Here is a 21,734-nt window from a genome sequence, read left to right on the forward strand (position 1 = left end):
AGTTGTTGTCTAATTTGTCCTGAGTACGCTGACACCCCATTTGTGGGAGAAAACTACTGTATGGGAACACGTTGGGGCTCGGAAGGGAAGTAGTGACGTTTTGGAATGCAGACTTTGATGGAATGGTCTGCGGGTGTCATGTGCGTTTGGAGAGCCCCTGATCTACCTAAACTATTGAAACTCCCCACAAGTGACCCCATTTTGGACACTAGAGCCCCACAGAACTTATCTAGATGTGTGGTGAGCACTTTGAACCCCCAAGTGCTTCACAGAAGTTTATAATGCCCGGGTATGAAAATAAAAAAATCATATTTATTTCCACAAACATGATCAATTAGTCCCCAATTATTTTATTTTCCCAAGGGTAACAAGAGAAATTGAACCCCAAAAGTTGTTGTCCAATTTGTCCTGAGTACGCTGACACCCCATTTGTGGGAGAAAACTACTGTATGGGCACACGTCGGGGCTCGGAATGGAAGTAGTGACGTTTTGGAATGCAGACTTTGATGGAATGGTCTGCGGGTGTCATGTGCGTTTGGAGAGCCCCTAATCTACCTAAACTATTGAAACTCCCCACAAGTGACCCCATTTTGGACACTAGACCCCCAACGGAACTTATCTAGATGTGTGGTGAGCACTTTGAACCCCCAAGTGCTTCACAGAAGTTTATAACGCCCGGGCGTGAAAATAAAAAAAATCATTTTTTTCCACAAAAATGATATTTTTGCCCCCAATTTTTTATTTTCCTAACGGTAACAGGAGAAACTGGACCCCAAAAGTTGTTTTGCAATTTGTCCTGAGTAGGCTGATACCCTACATGTGGGGGTAAAACACTGTTTGGGCGCATGGCAGAGCTTGGAAGGGAAGGAGCACCATTTGACTTTTCATCTCAGAATTGGCTGGAATTGACATCAGACGCCATGTTGCATTTGGAGAGCACCTGATGTGCTCAAACAGTGGAAACCCCTAATTCTAACTCCAACCCTAATGCCAACACACCCCTAACCCTAATCTCAGCCCTAACCCTAGCCCTAGCCCTAACCCTAGACCTAACCCTAACCCTAACCCTAGCCCTAACCCTGGCCCTAACCCTAGCCCTAACCCTAACCCTAATGGAAAAATGGAAATAAATACATTTTCTTTTAATTTTATTATTTTTCCCTTACTAAGGGGGTGATAACGGGGGGTTTGATTTACTATTTATGGCGGTATTTATTTTAGGCGGCTGTCGCACGCTAAAAGACGCTTTTTATTGTAAAAATAGTTTTTGCATCACCACATATTGAGAGCTATAACTTTTCCGTATTTTGACTCACTGAGTCATATGAGGTCTTATTTTTTGTGGGACGAGTTGACATTTTTATTGGTACCATTTTCGGGCATGTGACATTTTTTGATCGCTTTTTATTCTGATTTTTGGGACGCAGAATGAACAAAAAACAGCGTTTCATGAATATCTTTTGGGGGGGTGCGTTTACACCGTTCCGCGTGCGGTAAAATTGATAAAGCGGTTTTATTCTTCGGGTCAGTACGGTTACAGCGATACCTCATTTAAGTCGTTTTTTATGTTTTGTCGGTTTTATGCAATGAAAACAATTTTATATAAAAAATAATTATTTTTGTATCGCTTTATTCTGCAAGCTATAACTTTTTTATTTTTTCGCTGACGATGTTGTATGGCAGCTCGTTTTTTGCGGGACAAGATGATGTTTTAAGCGGTACCATGGCTATTTATATGCGTCTTTTTGATCGCGCGTTATTGCACTTTTTGTTTGGCGGTATGATAATAAATCATTATTTTTTGCTTTGTTTTTTATTTTTATTTTTTAAGGGGTTCGCTAAAGGGGTTAACTAATGGGATAGTTTTATAGGGCGGGTCATTACGGACGCGGTGATACCTAATATGTGTACTTTTATTGTTTTTTTATTTAGAAAAAATGGATTTATTGGGGGAATATTTTTTTTTTTTCTAATTTATTTGGCGATTTTTTTTTTTAATTATTTTAACACTTTTTTTTTTAACTTTATTACATAGTCCCAGGTGGGACATCACTGTCCTGTGACAGATCGCTGATCTGTCACATCACAGATCACTGTGACAGATCAGCAATCTGTCACAGGCAGTTCTGCAGACTTCGTCATGCCTGCGCTTTGCAGGCACTGAGGAAGTCAGCTCCCTACAGGCCCCCGAAGGCCCCCGTCGCCATCTTGGATTCGGGGGCCTGTAGGGAAAGAGACCCCCGCAGCAGCGCTGCACATTGCGCTGCCGTGGGGGGCTCAGGGAAGCACGGAGGGAGCCCCCTCCCTGCCGATGCTTCCCTTTAACCCCCGATACACCGCGATCATGTTTGATCACGGTGTGCAAGGGGTTAACGTGTCGAGGGCGGTCCGTGACCGCCCCTGACACATCGTGCCGGGTGTCAGCTGTGATAATCAGCTGACACCCGGCCGCAATCAGCGGCGCTCACCACGTGGGCGCCGCTGATCGCGGTAGACGTACTATCCCGTCCATGGGCATAGGGGCCCGGGTCCCATGGACGGGATAGTACGTCTGATGTCAGGAAGGGGTTAATGATATTCTCTGTTATGCCCCTTTTCTATGAAAATGTTCTGTTTTTAATGTTTTTATCTGTATTTAAATAATTTTTTTATTTTTCTTATATCCATAGTTTTGACATTTTTTCCACTTTTATTGAATACTAGCTGAAGAGCCCGGCGCTGCCCGGGCATAGTAACTAACAGTGGTTAGTTATAACAAATTATAATTATCCTCCATCCCATAGTCCCGTGCCCATATACCCATCATATATATCCTCCATCCCATAGTCCCGTGCCCATATACCAATCATACATATTCTCCATCCCATAGTCCTGTGCCCATATGCCCATCATACATATCCTCCATCCCATAGTCCCGTACCCATATACCCATCATACATATCCGCCATCCCATAGTCCCGTGCCCATATACCCATCACACATCCTCCATCCCATAGTCAATCATTATGACATCATAATGAGCGGCGGGGTTTGATGACATCAGCGTCGCCATGGCAACCATTGTGACATCATAATGAGGGGCGGGGCATGATACGCACACACTGTTTCCCCATTATGTGGATGGGGCATTATGACATCATAATGAGGGGCGGGGCTTGACGCAAACACACTTTTTCCCCATTATGTAGATGGGGCAAAATTGTTTGGTGAATTGGAACGCCCGGGGTTAAAATTTCGCCTCACAACATAGCTTAGGATGCTCTCGGGGTACAGACGTGTGACTGTGCCAAATTTTGTGGCTGTAGCTGCGACCGTGCGGATGCCTATCCCGGACATACACACATACACACATACATACACACACACATATATACACACATACATACACACACACATATATACACACATACATACACACACACATATATACACACATACATACACACTTTGACCTTTATATATTAGACTAGCTGAAGAGCCCGGCGCTGCCCGGGCATAGTAACTAACTGTGGTTAGTTATAGCAAATTATAATTATCTTCCATCCCATAGTCCCGTGCCCATATACCCATCATACATATCCTCCATCCCATAGTCGAATGCCCATATACCCATCACACATCCTCCATCCCATAGTCCCATGCCCATATACCCATCACACATCCTCCATCCCATAGTCCCATGCCCATATACCCATCATACATATTCGCTATCCCATAGTTGAGTGCCCATATACCCATCACACATCCTTCATCTCATAATCCCATGCCCATATACCCATCATACATATCCTCCATCCCATAGTCCCGTGCCCATATACCCATCACACATCCTCCATCCCATAGTCAAACATTTTGAAATCATAATGAGCGGCGGGACTTGCAACCTATGATGACATCAGTGTCGCCATGGCAACCATTGTGACATCATAATGAGGGGCGGGGCTTGATACGCACACACTTTTTCCCCAGTATGTAGATAGGGGCAAAATTGTTTGGTGAATTGGAACGCGCGGGGTTAAAATTTCGCGTCACAACATAGCTTAGGACGGTCTCGGGGTACAGACGTGTGACTGTGCCAAATTTTGTGGCTGTAGCTGCGACGGTGCGGATGCCTATCCCGGACATACACACACATACAATAAACAATAAATAATAATAATAATAATAACACATACATACATACATACACACTTTGAGCTTTATATGTTAGATTGGTGGCTATGTGAGACAGTATCCGGAAATACTTGTATACAAGATATGAAGAAATGAACTTTTTCCAAAGAATATTTCAAGAAGATCTCTGTATATATTTATAATTTTTAGAAACATTTTTTTTAAAGAAAATTTGTTTTTATAATTTTTGTATGCACTTTGTATTGTATATGTATGCCTTATTCCTGTGTATATTAGATACGGGTTAAAATATGCATATATTTTGTACACTATGTAAATTTGGTCTCCTTTTTGCACTTTTTGCACTTAATATATTTAGGCTTAAAATATGCATGTTAACAATGTTGAAAGATATGTTATATCATTAAATGTAATTTAATAATGTATTATATTTTCACTATATATGACAAGTTATTTTTTATAATTCCTTTATTATAGTGATATAAATTGGGTTCTTTTTTCTTTTTTCTTTTATAATGAATAATATATAATAATTCACTTTATATGATGTATTTATATGCACTTTATCACTTTCCCTATTCATTTCTATCCCCCATTTTTTTACTTTATTAATTATATAGCGACAATAATTTGGATTGCTCCATTCTATGGTCTTTGTGCGGATCTGCTGTGGAAGTCTCTGTAGTGTGGCCTCCGTTCTTCCCTCCTACCCTGGCGCGCGGGGTTTCGAGAGATGATCGGATGACACGGGACGTTGTTTACATTTACCATAGCAACAGACCCACGTGGGGCTCGGAGCGGCCGTCATGCTCTGACGCGTCGGGCGGATGGGTTGCTCTCGGGCTCTGCTTGGTTGTCTATATGGCTGCTATGGTAACGCATCTCATGTGTATCTGCCCTCTCTTCCTTGCCGCTTTGTGTTTGGAGGGTGGGCGTAGTTCACTCAGCGTCTGTTCCCGGAATTCCTACATTTAGTCATAGACGGATATGACGCCACTAATGAACTGAGTACTATAAAAGAGCACATTTGAAAGATATCTCACACATACACCTCCCCTGGATAAAGCTAGTGCGAAACGCGCGTCAGGGTGTTTACCGCCTTCAGATATATCCATTTAACTCTTTGTTAGCACATATATGGACTTTTTACTGTCGGGCAGCTATTGTATTTCCTTGCACCTTATGTTTCTTCTTTATATCAGCCACTTTATTTGCACATGCACTTTATGGGAGTAACTGCTGATATGCAGTAAATTTGTTGGAATATGCTCTGTACCTATTTAATATGCATTTGCTTTTTCATGAATTGAGGAACTAATCTTCCTTGTTCGATATACTGGTTCATGTGCAATATATTAACTATATATATATATTTTACCTTGAGTGTTTATGCGGCTCTATTTGTATTTTTGTCCCCACATATAACTTTGTAGCACTTATGCCTCATATATGAATATAAATAAAAATGTTGAATTATTGTTGGTAAAAATCTTCCTTGGAGTTTTTCTCTTCTTTGGTGAAAAAGTTAAAGGGTTCTGAATACTTTCCATACCCACTGAATAGTGCAATGACGGCTGATAGAGCATGGGAAAGCTTCTTTTCTAATGGAGGAGTTGATGGACTGGTCTTCTGGTCACCGGCTGCTCCATCAGCAGTCATTTCATATATTTGTAAGAGAGAGGATTATGTAATAAAAGCGGGCACTGTGAATAACAAGAATACACTATGTAAGGGACAGCACTCTACATAACAGCAGAGGAAACTATATAATAAGGGACGGCACCATATATAACTAGAGAGGATGTTACATAATAAGGGACGGTGTGATACATAATAAAAGAGGAAACTGTAACTAAGGATGGCACTATACATAAGTGAGTACACTATATACTGAGGGACTGTTCTATACATAATAAGTGAGTACACTATATACTGAGTGACTGTGCTATACATAATACGGCTGCATTCCTGTATCTGTGCAGTGTTGGTGTCCTGCCCGCTTTTACAGAGACATTAAGCATATCTTCTTCTGATCAGGGGCTTAACACCCTTTCCACCACCCAATTCATTTTACACACATATATCTAACTTCCTCCTTCCCCTCCCCCTATTCATAAGTCCATTATAAGTCATCATTACTCCCATCCCAATCTCCTACCCCCTCATTTTCCTCGCCCCATATCTCTCATTGTCTTCTCCCTCACATCTTTCATTGTCATTTTCCCCACCTCCTCATTGTCCTCTCTCCTATACCCATCATTCTCCTCTCCCATGCCCTCATCATTGTCTTTTCCCTCACCCCATCATTTCCTCCACCACCCCGATCATTGTCCCCTCCCCCACCTCCATCATTGTCCTCTCCCCCACCTCCATCATTGTCCTCTTCCCATCTGCATCAATGTCTTCTCTCCCATTGTAGGTACATGTGCCGACTGGGGGTGGTCCCTTTTTGCCGTGAACAGACTAGAGACAGAGACCGAAGTGCGTTCAAACAGGTTCCTCTTTATTGGCCATCCTCCCGACGACCGCAGCAACACAACAGTTTCTACGCACAGGCCCGGGTACCTTCCACCACCTGCTTTTCCTTAAAGCGACGTCCCTCGCGGTTCTTTCACTGTGACTGCCTTAGGCCCTCCTCCACAGCGCTTCCCCTGGCCGAGTCTGTCCGTCTGGTACCTTGGGCGTCTTCTGCCATGCGGCTATCCTGTCAGGGCCACCCCCCTGACTGTCTCTCCTTCCAGTCCCTTCTGGAGCTCTTCCTTCTTCAGTCTCTTCCTATGCTGAACGCCTCCTCCTGGACTGGCTTCTCTGGGGCTCTCTCCCTTTTTTATTCCCCTGCCTGGGAATTCCCCTCTCTAGCCCACGTAACTTCACCCACCATGACTTTGCGGTTTCTTTAGCATTAGCTGCTAAGTCCTTTCCCTGCTTTCTTCTGTCTCCCTCTAGTGGCCAAAACCCGGTCCTACACCATCTCTTCCTAATGCCAGCTGTTTCCCTACACATATACACAAGTTCACATCAAGTATATTTACTGCACATTTTACATTTACTGTTCCTCTTCAGACAGGTCCATAGGTCATTCCACTTCCCTACATACCCCCTTCCTTTTTCCATTGTCGTCCCCAACAATCTCGTCCCCTTCATTTTCCCTTTATGAACTTCCCCGCTTTCTTTTGTCTGTGTGACCGGTTGTCGAGCAGAGCCCGGAGCCTTCTAGTTCTACGGGGGATGCTGAACAGAGCCGGGAGCAATCATGCTCCGAGTAGTTTACAGCTACCCACAGGCGCTTTCACCTCTATGACAATTCTCATTCATTGGGATAGGACCACCTGGACTCCTCAACCGGTGCTCTCCCCCATTTTTCTCACTTTCAGAACCGTTTTCAGATCTAGGGCGAAATGACCGAGGCTCTGGCCTACCAGGTCACCGTGTGCTCCCCTCCTTCACTTTGGGGTATTTGTGCTACTTAGGACCTGACCTATGGACCGCTGTCTGTTCCAATTCACGAAACATCTTGTACCTTCAGTTATAATCAGTCATTGAAAGCATCTTCCTCCAATTTAGTACCGGGGACCTGTTGAACATTTTTCATTTTTAATACAGGCAACATTTAAACTAGTCACTATCCCCGTTTTTCACGAACACCATTTCTACACCCTTATTAAATTGTACATCATTATTAAACTTCTTCATGATGCAACATTTCAAACGTTTTCCAAAAACATTTTAAACAGTAGTGCGCCCCCTTCCTTTGTGGGAAGCACCCCCACGCATCCCTGCCACATCAGGAGATGGGGTCTCTTACCCCGAGGGGATGCGGAACAGTCCCCATGCTGCGCAACAGTGCACAGCAGTCCCGGTAGTCCATATTCAGAGGTGCTCAGGGCCGTCTCCTGATGGTCGATGTTCTGCCAACAGCACAGAACTCCACAGCCGTGGAGCCTCCAGGATGTCTTGACTGTCCCTGGACCCCAAGTGTCCTGAGTGCCCGAGACCCTGGAATCCATATCCCCTTACGGGGGTTCATGTCCTTTGGGGAACACAATCACGGCCACAGCATAGTAACCGTGGGGGCAGTACTCTTTATAAAAGGATACATGATCCCCCATCTGCAGGGCCCTCCCATGCTTGATGGAGGCCGCGTTGAGGTAGACTTTGTGCCCGGTTTCCGCTTCCTTGATGAAACCGTACCCCCGTTCAACATTTGTGTAAATGAGCTGTCCGTGGCACAGAGGGACAGACATGGCCGTCTCCCCCTTCTCATGCATCAGTGCCCAGACCTCCCGCTCTTTGGACTTCTGCGAGATAACGTCCGCAATCCAGACAGAGGGCCCAGTATAGACCGTGGAGCCTGGCGAGTAGGCCGCAGCCGGGGCCGAGAGTGGAGCAGAGGTGGCCATGGGTACCAGTGAGTAGGCTGCAACCGGAGCTGAGGGTGATGCAGAGGTGGCCTTGGGTACCGGGGAATAGACCGCAACCGAAGCCAAGAGTGAGGCAGAGGTGGCCGCAGAGCCTAGCAACCCAGCCGAAGCTGCGGTCTGGAGTGGGGCCAGGGCGGCGGCAGGCCTCAAAGAATAGGCCGCCGCGGTATGGAGAGCGGCAGAGGTGACCGCAGGCCTCGGTGAGCAGGCCGCGGATCCGCTCTGCACTGGAGGCGCAGGATGTGGCGCCGCCGGGCGGGGCAGCTCAGGGTCGATGGCTCGGACATCGGTCAGCCCTGCATGGGCTGCGGATCTATCAGTAACCGGGGGTGCTGGACAAGAGGAGGCAGATCGGCGAGGCTGAGGACCGGTGTCGGGGCCCTTGGGCCTGTCTTGTGTACAGGGCGTGGGGGCGGCAACTGCCGTGGCGCTGCCGGCCGGGCCGGGGGAACGCTCACCTTTCCCGGTGCCACGGCTCCCTTCAGGCCGTCCCGCAGCTCTCCAGGAGCTGGTGCATCTGTGCGACCGGAGGGTCCGCAGTGTCTCTGGTCTTCGTTGCTCCCGGTTCAGTCGTCTGGAGCGCACTGCTGCTCTTCATCCTGCCGTCCAGCAGGACCAGCCTTCAGGCCCGATGGTTCCGCAGGGAGTGTCGGCAAAGGTTCCTCCAGCGGCTGCCCCGGCATGGACTGTGCCGCGGGCGAGCACACCGTCACCTCCAGCTCGACAGGTTCAGCCGCCGGCAGCTGCAGTGGGGTCCCAGGTCGGTCTTCCTCCAGGGTGAGTGTCCGGCACACCGGCAAGGACTCCCAGGCGCAGGTACTGCAGCGGGCCTCGACCTCCCGCCGACTTTGCCACTCCAGTCATCCAAGGCCACGGCAGCTGCAGCATTTCATCATGTCCGATGTCCAGAATCTTAGTGGCGCAAGGCAGCCGCACCCAGCCTCTTCATCAGTCACTCCCGTTCCAGGGTGGGGCATGAGCCGGCCTCTCCACCCGTTTTCCAGCATTCAGGGGGAAAGGGGTGGTTGTCACAAGATGTACACCGCTCCCCCCAGGGGCAGGCTCGGCATAGCTCACTCCGGCAGTCTCTTTTGGCGCTTTAGTCCTCCACTTCGACAGCTGCCATTTCGCTGGTTCGCCAAAGTCACATTCAGGGTTCCTTTTAATTCGATGCAACAATTTCCAAGCACAGTCCTAATTTGTAATCCACTCCAGGCACCGTCTTCAACCTTTTCAGCTCAGGTCTTTTTAATCTTCGGCGCAGTCTCAACGCAGGCGTTGGTGGATTAGGCGGTGATGATCCTGCAGATTACGCCACTTGCAGGTACGTGTGCCGACTGGGGGTGGTCCCTTTTTGCCGCGAACAGACTGGAGACAGAGACTGACGTGCGTTCGAACAGGTTCCTCTTTATTGGCCGTCCTCACGACGACCACAGCAACACGACAGCAACATGACAGTTTCTACGCACAGGCCCGGGTACCTTCCACCTCCTGCTTTCCCACAAAGCGACGTCCCTCGCAGTTCTTTCACTGTGATTGCCTTAGGCCCACCACCACTGTGCTTCCCCTGGCCGAGTCTGTCCGTCTGGTACCCCAGGCGTCCTCTGTCCTGCGGCTATCCTGTCAGGGCCACCCCCCTGACTGTCTCTCCTTCCAGTCCCTTCCGGAGCTCTTCCTTCTTCAGTCTCTTCCTACGCTGAACTCCTCCTCCTGGACTGGCTTCCCTGGGGCTCTCTTTCTCCCTTTTTATTCCCCTGCCTGGGAATTCCCCTCTCTAGCCCCCGTATCTCCACCCACCATGACTTTGTGGTTTCTTTAGCATTAGCTGCTAAGTCCTTTCCCTGCTTTCTTCTGTCTCCCTCTAGTGGCCAAACCTTAGTTCTGCGCCGTCGCCTTTTCCTGCTGTCGTTTGTCTCCCCCTAGTGGCCAAAACCCAGTCCTACACCATCTCTTCCTAATACCAGCAGTTTCCCCATACGTATACACAAGTTCACGTCAAGTATATTTACTGCACATCTTACATTTACTGTTCTGCTTCAGACAGGTCCATGGGTCAGTCCACTTCCCTACCCTAAAGCCCGAAAAGCCAATAGTGCAGGCTGCAGGGAATATCAACTTGACTCAAATCAGACGTCTTAGCGCCCCTTACAGATAAAGGCAATGTCACATTGGGTGTCCCGATTTTATTTTTTGCAAAGCCCAATTTGTGGTTTACATTATTTTTTGCCCGTGATGTTTTTATTAGATCGGTAAAACAATCAGACCATTGTATACCCGGTTTATGGAGCACTTTAGGTCAATTACATCTACCAAAGGCTCACCGAGGTTGATAAAACATATTCATGATGTTTGTCGTTTAAAGCCTGAAATTTTTCAACGATGGATAATGGAAAAGGACAAAGAATACTACAAGGAGATCTTTTTTGGCTTGACAGAATTCAGCATAGCCTTCGAATATGTTGATCACCAGAAGCTTTCAAATACCATGAAGTATAAGGGTGTGATGAATTATCTAAAATCAGCCCCATTGGAACCTTTACATCGTCTAATAAGCAACAGTGCGAATTGAACATGGCAAAATGGCATCGATCAAAGTAGAGTGAGGAGTCAGACAAGGCTGTATATTGTCACCATTTCTCTTCAATTTATATGCAGAAAAAAAAGGAATCAAAATTTCTGGATGAATCATCAACAATCTTTGATACGCAGACGATATAATATTGATAGCAACATGCGTAGATGGAATGAAGAACTTATTACAAGATGTAAATCTCGAATATGCTACTGCTGCTCAAAACAAAGAAGACAAAGATATTGACTACTGTCAGGTATTATTATTATTATTAGTATTATTATTATGCATTTATATAGCACCATTTATTCCATGGCGCTTTACATGTGAAAAGGGGAAATATAGACAAGTATAATAAACATGTGTAAGACAAGGGACACACAAGTACATAAGGAGAGGGGACCCTGCCCGCGAGGGCTCACAGTCTACAGGGATGGGTGAGGATACAGTAGGAGAGGGTAGAGCAGGTCATGCGGTGGTTCAGTAGACCGAGGATCATTGCAGGCTGTAGGCTTGTCGGAACAGGTGGGTCTTCAGGTTCTTCTTGAAGGTTTCCGTTGATGGTGAGAGTCTGATGTGTTGCGGAAGAGAGTTCCAGAGTATGGGGGAAGCACGGGAGAATTCTTGTATGCGGTTGTGGGACGAAGAGATAAGGGGAGAGTAGAGAAGGAGATCTTGAGATGATCAAAGGTTGCGTACGGGTAGGTAACTGGAGACCATGTCACAGATGTATGGAGGAGACAGGTTGTGAATGGCTTTGTATGTCATGGTTAGGGTTTTGAATAGGAACCTCTGGGCAACAGGAAGCCAGAGAAGGGCCTGGCATAGAGGGGAGGCTGGGGAATAGCGGGGAGAAAGGTGGATTAGTCAGGCAGCAAAGTGTAGGATGGACTGGAGCGGTGCCAGAGTGCTAGAGGGGAGGCCAGAGAATAGGAGGTTGCAGTTGTCGAGGCGGGAGATGATAAGAGCATGCACTAGTGTTTTTGTGGTTTTGTGGTTGAGGAATGAGTGGATCCGGAAAATATTTTTGAGTTTGAGGCGGCAGGAGGAGAGGAGGGCTTGGATATGTGGTTTGAAAGAGAGCGCAGAGTCGAGGATCACCCCGAGGCACCGAGCGTGCGGGACTGGGGATAGAGAGCAGCCATTGATGGATAGGTCTGGTGGAGTTGTGGAGTGAGATGGGGAAAAGCTGATGAATTCTGTTTTGTTCATGTTCAGTTTGAGAAAGCAAGCAGAGAAGAAGGCTGAGATAGCAGACAGACATTGTGGGATTTCAGTCAGTAAGGAGGGGAGGTTGGGTCCAGATAGGTAGATCTGCGTGTTATCTGCGTAGAGGTGATACTGCAAACCATGGGATTCTATGAGCTGTCCCAAGATGAAGGTGTAGATGGAGAATAGTAGGGGTCCTAGGACAGAGCCTTGAGGAACACCAACAGACAGGGGGCGAGGTGAGGAGGTGGTGTGTGAGAGGGAGAAACTAAATGTTTGGTCTGTTAGGTATGATGAGATCCAGGATAGGGCCAAGTCTGTGATGCCAAGAGATGAGAGAGTCTGTAGCAGGAGGGAATGGTCTACAGTGTCGAAGGCAGAGGACAGGTCCAGGAGAAGGAGGACAGAGTAGTGTCGCTTGCTCTTGGCTGTTAGTAAGTCGTTAGTGACCATAGGGCAGTTTCAGTTGAGTGATGCGGTCGGAAGCCAGATTGTAACCGGTCAAAGAGGGGACAGGAGGAGAGGTGGGAGGACAGTTCAAGATATACATGCTGTTCCAGTAGTTTTGAGGCTTAAGGGAGAAGAGATATTGGGCGATAGTTAGACACAGAGGATGAGTCAAGGGAGGTATGACCAGGACACATTTGAGATGGACGGTGACAAATTGGAAGAAAGAACATCAACATACTTGTACCGATGATTATTCAAGATGCAGCGACAACACCGGAACTCAGTAGAAGAATACCAATGGGCAAATCAACATTGAAGTCATTGAACAAGGTCTCAAAAACAAGAACATTTCACTAACAATGAGGACGCAGCTCTTAGATAGTTTGGTCTTTTCTGTGGTAACTAGTGTTGAGCATTCCGATACCGCAAGTATCGGGTATCGGCCGATTCTTGCTGTATCGGAATTCCGATACCGACATCCGATATTTTTTCAATATCGGGCATCGGCATCGGAATCGGAAGTTCAAAGTTGATTGACAGCCGAAATGACGTCATCATGATGCGCGGTGTGTGCGCATCATGATGCGCCGTCATTTCGGGCCTTCCGGGGGTCTCTGCCGGCCTGCCGGGGGGCTGTGCCGGCCTGCCGGGGGGCTGTGTGGACTGCCCGGGGTCTGTACCGGCCTGCCGGGGGGCTGTGCCAGCCTGCCGGTGGTCTGTGCACCCTGTGGGGGTCTGTACCGGCCTGCCGGGGGGCTGTGCCGGCCTGCCGGGGGGCTGTGCTGATGTCCGGGGGTCTGTGCAAGCATCGTCCGATGGGACTACAAGTCCCATCTGGCGATGCCTGCTACCATGACAGTGATTGACACATTAGCCAATGATGGGACAGTAGTAGTCCCATCATCCAGCTAATGTGTTAAATGTTTAAAAAAAAAAAAAAAAAATACTACATACATACTACATACATACTACATGCTACATACATACCACATATATACTACATGCATGCTACATACAGTCATGGCCAAAAGTATTGACACCCCTGCAATTCTGTCAGATAATACTCAATTTTTTCCTGAAAATGATTGCAAACACAAATTCTTTGGTATTATTATCTTCATTTAATTTGCCTTAAATGAAAAAACACAAAAAGAATTGTCCTAAAGCCAAATTGGATATAATTCCACACCAAATATAAAAAAGAGGGTGGACAAAAGTATTGGCACTGTTCTAAAAATCATGTGATGCTTCTCTAATTTGTGTAATTAACAGCACCTGTAAGTTACCTGTGGCACCTAACAGGTGTTGGCAATAACTAAATCACACTTGCAGCCAGTTGACATGGATTAAAGTTGACTCAACCTCTGTCCTGTGTCCTTGTGTGTACCACATTGAGCATGGAGAAAAGAAAGAAGACCAAAGAACTGTCTGAGGACTTGAGAAACCAAATTGTGAGGAAGCATGAGCAATCTCAAGGCTACAAGTCCATCTCCAAAGACCTGAATGTTCCTGTGTCTACCGTGCGCAGTGTCATCAAGAAGTTTAAAGCCCATGGCACTGTGGCTAACCTCCCTAGATGTGGACGGAAAAGAAAAATTGACAAGAGATTTCAATGCAAGATTGTGCGGATGTTGGATAAAGAACCTCCACTAACATCCAAACAAGTTCAAGCTGCCCTGCAGTCCGATGGTACAACGGTGTCAACCCGTACTATCCGTCAGCATCTGAAAGAAAAGGGACTGTATGGTAGGAGACCCAGGAAGACTCCACTTCTTACCCCGAGACATAAAAAAGCCAGGCTGGAGTTTGCCAAAACTTACCTGAAAAAGCCTAAAACATTTTGGAAGAATGTTCTTTGGTCAGATGAGACAAAAGTAGAGCTTTTAGGGCAAAAGCATCAACATAGAGTTTACAGGAGAAAAAAGAGGCATTCAAAGAAAAGTACATGGTCCCTACAGTCAAACATGGCGGAGGTTCCCTGATGTTTTGGGGTTGCTTTGCTGCCTCTGGCACTGGACTGCTTGACCGTGTGCATGGCATTATGAAGTCAGAAGACTACCAACAAATTTTGCAGCATAATTTAGGGCCCAGTGTGAGAAAGCTGGGTCTACCTCAGAGGTCATGGGTCTTCCAGCAGGACAATAACCCAAAACACACTTCAAAAAGCACTAGAAAATGGTTTGAGAGAAAGCACTGGAGACTTCTAAGGTGGCCAGCAATGAGTCCAGACCTGAATCCCATAGAACACCTGTGGAGAGATCTAAAAATGGCAGTTTGGAGAAGGCACCCTTCAAATATCAGGGACCTGGAGTAGTTTGCCAAAGAAGAATGGTCTAAAATTCCAGCAGAGCATTGTAAGAAACTCATTGATGGTTACCGGAAGCGGTTGGTCGCAGTTATTTTGGCTAAAGGTTGTGCAACCAAGTATTAGGCTGAGGGTGCCAATACTTTTGTCCGGCCCATTTTTGGAGTTTTGTGTGAAATGATCAATGTTTTGCTTTTTGCTTCATTCTCTTTTGTGTTTTTTCATTTAAGACAAATTAAATGAAGATAATAATACCAAAGAATTTGTGTTTGCAATCATTTTCAGGAAGAAACTGAATATTATCTGACAGAATTGCAGGGGTGTCAATACTTTTGGCCATGACTGTACATACTACATGCTACATACATACTACATGCATGCTACATACATACTACATACATACTACATGCATGCTACATACATACTACATACATACATACTACATATATACTACATGCATGCTACATACATACTACATGCTACATACATACTACATACATACTACATGCATGCTACATACATACTACATGCTACATACAGTGGGGCAAAAAAAGTATTTAGTCAGTCAGCAATAGTGCAAGTTCCACCACTTAAAAAGATGAGCGGCGTCTGTAATTTACATCATAGGTAGACCTCAACTATGGGAGACAAACTGAGGAAAAAAAATCCAGAAAATCACATTGTCTGGTTTTTTTTTCATTTTATTTGCATATTATGGTGGAAAATAAGTATTTGGTCAGAAACAAGCAATCAAGATTTCTGGCTCTCACAGACCTGTAACTTCTTCTTTAAGAGTCTCCTCTTTCCTCCACTCATTACCTGTAGTAATGGCACCTGTTTAAACTTGTTATCAGTATAAAAAGACACCTGTGCACACCCTCAAACAGTCTGACTCCAAACTCCACTATGGTGAAGACCAAAGAGCTGTCAAAGGACACCAGAAACAAAATTGTAGCCCTGCACCAGGCTGGGAAGACTGAATCTGCAATAGCCAACCAGCTTGGAGTGAAGAAATCAACTGTGGGAGCAATAATTAGAAAATGGAAGACATACAAGACCACTGATAATCTCCCTCGATCTGGTGCTCCACGCAAAATCCCACCCCGTGGGGTCAGAATGATCACAAGAACGGTGAGCAAAAATCCCAGAACCACACGGGAGGACCTAGTGAATGAACTGCAGAGAGCTGGGACCAATGTAACAAGGCCTACCATAAGTAACACACTACGCCACCATGGACTCAGATCCTGCAGTGCCAGACGTGTCCCACTGCTTAAGCCTGTACATGTCCGGGCCCGTCTGAAGTTTGCTAGAGAGCATTTGGATGATCCAGAGGAGTTTTGGGAGAATGTCCTATGGTCTGATGAAACCAAACTGGAACTGTTTGGTAGAAACACAACTTGTCGTGTTTGGAGGAAAAAGAATACTGAGTTGCATCCATCAAACACCATACCTACTGTAAAGCATGGTGGTGGAAACATCATGCTTTGGGGCTGTTTCTCTGCAAAGGGGCCAGGACGATTGATCCGGGTACATGAAAGAATGAATGGGGCCATGTATCGTGAGATTTTGAGTGCAAACCTCCTTCCATCAGCAAGGGCATTGAAGATGAAACGCGGCTGGGTCTTTCAACATGACAATGATCCAAAGCACACCGCCAGGGCAACGAAGGAGTGGCTTCGTAAGAAGCATTTCAAGGTCCTGGAGTGGCCTAGCCAGTCTCCAGATCTCAACCCTATAGAAAACCTTTGGAGGGAGTTGAAAGTCCGTGTTGCCAAGCGAAAAGCCAAAAACATCACTGCTCTAGAGGATATCTGCATGGAGGAATGGGCCAACATACCAACAACAGTGTGTGGCAACCTTGTGAAGACTTACAGAAAACGTTTGACCTCTGTCATTGCCAACAAAGGATATATCACAAAGTATTGAGATGAAATTTTGTTTCTGACCAAATACTTATTTTCCACCATAATATGCAAATAAAATGAAAAAAAAACAGACAATGTGATTTTCTGGATTTTTTTTCTCAGTTTGTCTCCCATAGTTGAGGTCTACCTATGATGTAAATTACAGACGCCTCTCATCTTTTTAAGTGGTGGAACTTGCACTATTGCTGACTGACTAAATACTTTTTTGCCCCACTGTACATGCTACATACATACATGCTACATACATACTACATGCTACATGCATGCTACATACATACTACATGCATGCTACATACATACTACATGCTACATGCATGCTACATACATACTACATGCATGCTTCATACATACTACATACTACATACATACTACATGCATGCTACATACATACTACATACATACTACATGCATGCTACATACATACTACATACATACTACATGCATGCTACATACATACTACATGCATGCTACATACATACTACATACTACATGCATGCTACATGCATGCTACATACATACTACATACATACTACATGCATGCTACATACAATACATTCATACAATACATACATAGATATACAGTACATATAACATAGAGTAACATACTTACCAATACTTGTCATATTGTTCCCCGAAGCCATTGTCTTTTACGGAATAAATATTAACATAACAAACCACAAAAATACTCACCCATGATCCGAAGCAGTCCACGAGTGTGTCCCACGACGATCTTGGGTAGAGAACTGCAGCATCAGCTGATGCTGCCGCTCTCTACGGGCTGCAGGAATCCAATGATGGAAGGTAGGTATCCTTCCGCACTGTATTCCTCCGCCACTTAAAAAAAAAAAATCCCTAGTCTCACTTTATGGTAAAAGCTGTGTGGGAAATTCCCACACAGCTTTTACCATAAAGTGAGACTAGGGACTTTTTTTTTTTTAAGTGGCGGAGGAATACAGTGCGGAAGGATACCTACATTCCGTCATTGGATTCCTGCAGCCCGTAGAGAGCGGCAGCATCAGCTGATGCTGCAGTTCTCTACCCAAGATCGTCGTGGGACACACTCGTGGACTGCTTCGGATCATGGGTGAGTATTTTTGTGGTTTGTTATGTTAATATTTATTCCGTAAAAGACAATGGCTTCGGGGAACAATGTGACAAGTATTGGTAAGTATGTTACTCTATGTTATATGTACTGTATGTCTATGTATGTATTGTATGAATGTATTGTATGTAGCATGCATGTAGTATGTATGTAGCATGTATGTAGCATGTATGTAGCATGTAGTATGTATGTAGCATGCATGTAGTATATATGTAGTATGTATGTAGTATATATGTGGTATGTATGTAGCATGTAGTATGTATGTAGTATGTATGTAGTATATATGTAGCATGTAGTATGTATGTAGCATGCATGTAGTATGTATGTAGCATGTATGTAGCATGCATGTAGTATATATGTAGTATGTAGCATGTATGTAGCATGCATGTAGTATATATGTAGCATGTAGTATGTATGTAGCATGCATGTAGTATATATGTAGTATGTATGTAGTATGTATGTAGCATGCATGTAGTATATATGTACTATGCATGTAGCATGCAGTATGTATGTAGCATGCATGTAGTATGTATGTAGTATTTTTTTTTTTTTTTACATTTAACACATTAGCCGGATGATGGGACTACTACTGTCCCATCATTGGCTAATGTGTCAATCACTGTCATGGTAGCAGGCATCGCCCGATGGGACTTGTAGTCCCACCGGACGATGCCTGCACGGACCCCCGGACATCAGCGCAGCCCCTCGGCAGGCCGGCACAGCCCCCCGGCAGGCCGGTACAGACCCCCACAGGGTGCACAGCCCCCCGGCAGGCCGGCACAGCCCCCCCCGGCAGGCCGGTACAGACCCCGGGCAGTCCGCACAGCCCACAGGCAGGCTGGCACAGCCCCCCGCCAGGCCGGCAGAGACCCCCGGAAGGCCCGTACAGACCCCCGAGAGGCTGTACAAGGGCAGGAAAGGGTTTTTCCAATTCCGATACCGGAAGTCTCATAGACTTGAATGGGACTTCCGGTATCGGCATCGGCGATACCGATACTTTTTTTAAAGATCGGCCGATCCATTCCGATCCGATATTTTGAAGTATCAGACGGTATCGCTCAACTCTAGTGGTAACATATGGATGTGAAAACTGGACTATAAGGAAATAAAACAGCAGAAGAAACGAAGTCTTTGAAATGTGGTGCTGGAGAAGGATATTAGCAATACGATGGATGGCAAGAAGAACAAACAAATCAAGGCAGTCATGTCACTTGAAGCAAGGACCACCAAGTTATGACTTGCCTACTTTGGACACCTCATAAGAATAGAGCGATCACTGAAGAAGGACATCATGGTTGGAAGAACAGAAGGAATAAGGCGAAGAGGAAGACCAACAACTCAATGGCTTGATACTATCAAAATAATGGTGGAGAAGACTGTTAGGGTGTGAAGTTGGCATTCCACTCCCCTGACATCCCCTGTTAGTTAAAGATGTGAAAATTGTCATGGTCACGCGTGTCTGGACGCAGCGAGTACCGCAAGGCGAACCCATATGACACACATGACCCTGGATACAGCCCCTCCAGTGGGGCGAATTTAAATAATAAGACGTGCAGCTGGATACACCGCCTCCAACTGGCGAATTTAGATATTACACGTATATATACAAAAGTCTGGAAACCCCGCCTCCAGTAAGGCGAATTTAAATAATAAAGGGGAAACTTGGGTAACAATAACAATGGGGGCCCTGCAATAGGGAGCGGGGAAGTGGAGACCTCCTGCACTCCCCTGAGCCAGAGTCCCTGCACTCCTAACGTTCCCTATGCCGGTTCCGCACCAGGCTACGCACAGGAACCTTAAAACCCTGACTCGCCCTGAACCTAAACCCTCACTAGGCAATTGGTTGGTGCGGAAACTAATCCCACCACTGCACTAAACACACATAAGGGAAAATGACAATACAGGGGGACACCACTTAGCTTTTTTCTCTGTTGCTTGGCTCCCAGGAGCAGAGCCCCACCACCTACGTGTATCTTCTCCTCCAACAGGATCCATCACCATAACCGGATCCATCACCATAGTGAAGCCTTGGAGCAGAGTCCACCATCAGTTGCAGCTGCCCAGTAAACAGAGTCCCAAAGATGAGTCCAGCTTCTGCCAAAAAGTCCAGCATGCTTGAGTCCAACTTTTCTGCCAAAAAGTCCAGCATGCTTGAGTCCAGCTTTCAGCAACCAAGTCCAGCATGCTGAGTGTAACTCTCACCATAGACGCCACTTCACCAAGCCATGCAAGCACTTCCTGCTGACACCATAAACTGCGACTCCACCACACCATGCCAGCCCTTCTTGCAGACCCCATCGTTGGACTCCACTAATCCATGCCAGCACTTCTTGCAGACTCCATAGCTGCCCCTCATCCCCTCTGGCTGGGCTGCCCAGGACTCTTGTTCAGCTCCATCTTTCACCCAAGCTTACTTGAAAATAAAGACCTATCACCAACGGTGACCAAACACACCTGACACTCTTTTATAGAGCATTCACACCTGTTACTTAATAAACATGTGCACTTAACTAAAGACTAAAGTGCAATACCACTCACCACCGGGGCAACTTATAATGAACGACACCACGTGTAATAATTCTAATGGCCACCGGGGGCAATCACACCACTTTGGCACACAGCCAAAGGAAAAAAGTTGCTTTGTGCATTTAAACTGTCAGATCCAAACTGAACCATGACAAAAATGCATTTTATCTGTATTCTGTTTTACGATAATGTATTTGTAGTTTTCCTTCTTTGCTGCAGTTCCTGTTTAGTTGGTTATCACAGGGTTAACTGTAGGTCTAGCCCCTAGTGGGAGGAGGATTGGGGCATCTCTGGTTAATTTGGTGTGGGAGTAAAAAGTTAAGGGTTAGGAAGCAGAGTGTGAGCAAGGGGAGCAACTCTGGGTGTGTGACAAATACAGGGGCCCAGGAACATCAAAGGCCAAGCTACGGAGCAGTTTTCCTCAAACGGCTGGTAAGGGGACTATATTTCTGACAAGCTGTAATGCAGGAGCAACATACCACCAGGACTGTGGACAGCCTTGAAGAGAAGGTGAATTCAGAGCAGACTGGCAGCAGGAATGGTAGGGTGGTAGCAAGAGCTACTTTATGCTAAAGTTCCAGGAAAATGGAGTTGCCCTTAGCACTGAGTCATTCTGCAGTAATCTTTATTGCAAAAACTATGTCCGTGACTGTGACCACAAGAAATGTGCTGTTGTACGTGAAAGAAGACAGTGTAAAGTGTGTTACATGCTATTCCCTGCAGTTGAACCTTGCTGTCAGTAAAAAGGACTGTTTTTTTTCAAGCTGGTTTGGTTTCCTTATTTTGGAGTCCAAAGGAACTGGCACCGAGCTAGGCAAGAGGCAAGACAGAAGTAAGCTTGGAGTTCTCCACCACCGAAACACTGCAACACACACACCCAGGAACCTAAGGGACCTCAGGGTCCTTCTATTTCTGTTGGGGGACGGGGTGCAGAAACCTCAGCGCTTGTCCACGGCTGCCTACCATCCATTACAAGACCCTAGTAGACCTATCGAGGCTTGTATAAGATCGATCTTCCTATCGATAGTTCACCCATTAAGTCGCCATGACTTGAGATTGAGCAGAAGACAGTTAAAATAAATAAAAT

This window comes from Dendrobates tinctorius, unplaced genomic scaffold, assembly GCF_039654945.1.
Source record: "Dendrobates tinctorius isolate UK_male_01 unplaced genomic scaffold, ASM3965494v1 ptg000384l, whole genome shotgun sequence".
Taxonomy (NCBI): Eukaryota; Metazoa; Chordata; class Amphibia; order Anura; family Dendrobatidae; genus Dendrobates; species Dendrobates tinctorius.